Genomic DNA, 2,673 nt, shown 5'->3' with positions numbered 1-2,673 from the left:
CGGATATTTGGATTTGACCAATCGGATTATTTGTAACAAGGAAGACGACCAATCAGATTTCATTGTGGCGTAAAACGGTTTATTATTACTTCTACGTTATTCAGAGCTATTCTACGTGTTAAAAATAATTATAAAAATGTAATTAGCGCAAGGTTACTTAATACCAATAATACATGCAACTTTAATAATTATAAAACGAAATTATATTGAATTACAACTAAAATGTTTTTTTGTAGTTTAACGTCAGTGCGGACGAGAGGAAGGGAAAAATGTCGGGACGTGACAGTCCGTAGTAGCTCTTCTGAATGTGACGTACAGACGGCGTCATTAATTCGAAGAATAGGCGCGGGGATCGGAGGGCAAGCGGGGCGGTTGCTCGTAGCGCCAACGGGCGCCGTACTAACTAGTAGCAATCGGGTGTCCACAACTACGTGGACACTTGGCGCCCGTTGGCGCTACCGCCCCGCTTGCTCTCCAATCCCCGTGTCTATTCTTCGAATTAATGACGCCGTCTGTACATATTGTACAAAACGCGGCATATTGTTCTTTACTAAAATTCAGATTCAAGTCATCGTAAGGATAGAATTCCGAATTCAGAAACAACTTTACATTGGACAAGTTGCAATGATCGAACCGCGAGCAATCTCAGCTGACAACGTTCTTTCGATCGGTCTGAAACGCAAAAGTAATGTAACGTGGCTTTTCCAACTGCGTACCCGCTTTTACAGCCCACGAATGAAACGTCGTGCTCTGTAGTAGCGGGTACTCGTACAGATCCCCGAGCAAACTTTCATGGATAAATGTCGACCGCTCTCTAGAGTGCGCAACTGCTTTAATTTGTTCACATCATTTAACACAACGTGTGGCATTCGCCACTGCACCTTGAGCAATTCCACCGTTTACCCGCTGTTAGCCAAAGCAAAAATGCTATTGTTGTCGTTGCGCGATTGTATCAGAATGAGTTCGTGTAGCGCGATGATTACCACGCGTTTGTAGTCCTCACAGAATCCCAGCAATGTGCGGAGAGATACGCAAAAATTGAATTCACCAACACCTTTATTGGTGGACAAGTTCCAACCGGAGTGTCACAGAACGTTTCCTATTTCAGTGGTCAGAGACACGTAGGTCTTTAACGTGCTTGTGACGAGGCGAGCCCCGCCACGTGTATATATATTCAGATTTCTATGTTATTCAGATTATCATTATTTCTATTATTATTACCATGTTTATTTTTTGTATTATCATTATGCTTTGTATCGTTATATATATATATGTAACGGTTCTACTTTTCGGGAGAAAATATTCCGTTGTTTTATATGTTTTAATTGTGCGGAGTAGCTCGTCGGATTCCGGGAACAGGTAAGAAAATGAGTGGACTCGGTAGTTTCAAGTAACAAAATTGAATAAGGTTTATTCAATTAAAAAAAAGAATTAAGCAAATAATATATATATATATACAAACAAAAAGAAAATAGTTAAATAAACGGAAGAATCTACGACACGGTGCTTTTCGGAATCATGCGTGAGACAGTCACGTGTTCGGTCGGTTCGTTCGGTCCTCCGGAGAGGAATATATACAAAAAAATAACAAAATGCAATGTAGATGTTACCGTAGATCGAAGACTTAACGGTGCGGTGCTTCTCGGAACGGTAGGCGAGAAAGTCACGGTCTTATTCGGTCGGTCCGACGAAGAATCGGAAGATTCTCCCGGAGCGGAGCGGATGCCGGTGTACCGGGCGGAGAATCGGGAGATTCCCCCGAAGCGCAGCGGATGCCAGTCTATCTGGTGGAGAATGCTAGATTCCCCCGGAGCGGAGCGGATGCCGGATTACCCGGCGAAGAATACAAGATTCCCCCTGGAGCGGAGCGGATGCCGGTTTACCCGGCGGAGAATACAAGATTCCCCCTGGAGCGGAACGGAGGCCGGTTTACCCGGCGGAGAATACAAGATTCCCCCTGGAGCGGAGCGGATGCCGGTTTGCCCGGCGGAGAATACAAGATTCCCCCTGGAGCGGAGCGGATGCCGGTTTACCCGGCGGAGAATACAAGATTCCCCCTGGAGCGGAGCGGATGCCGGTTTACCCGGCGGAGAATCCAAGATTCCCCCTGGAGCGGAACGGATGCCGGTTTACCCGGCGGAGAATACACGATTCCCCCTGGAGCGGAACGGATGCCGGTTTACCCGGCGGAGAATCCAAGATTCCCCCGGAGCGGAGCGGGTGCCGGTTTACCCGGCTGGTCCGGAGACCGGAGCGGAGCTGATTTCTTCGGTTTTCGGGCCGGCTTTTATACCCGAATTTTCCCCGGAGCGGGGATTGACAAAGATGCGCGGAAAACAGATAGTTGTTTGTCGCTGTCAGTTTCGTGGCGCGGCGAGGCGCGCGGTGCGGGCGCGGTACCAGTTGGTACTTGTAGGCGCGGGGTAGCGCGCAGTGCGGAAACGGCGCGCAGGCCGTTTCGTGGCGCGGGGAAACGCGCGGTACGGGCGGCGCGCAGGCCGCTTTGTGGCGCGGGGAAACGCGCGGTGCGCAAGCCGTCAGTGTATCTTTAATATACGCTGATTTTAGATTGATTATTTGGCGCTAAGCGCCGTGTTTTAGGCCGGGACGGGTGGTCGGTCCCGGCCGTAACGATTCACATCGTTACAAACTTATATATTACTTAAAAATTAC

This window comes from Pseudomyrmex gracilis, unplaced genomic scaffold, assembly GCF_002006095.1.
Source record: "Pseudomyrmex gracilis isolate BER0280 unplaced genomic scaffold, ASM200609v1 scaffold_600, whole genome shotgun sequence".
In the NCBI taxonomy this organism is placed as follows: Eukaryota; Metazoa; Arthropoda; class Insecta; order Hymenoptera; family Formicidae; genus Pseudomyrmex; species Pseudomyrmex gracilis.
This window is presented reverse-complemented; position numbering follows the sequence as displayed.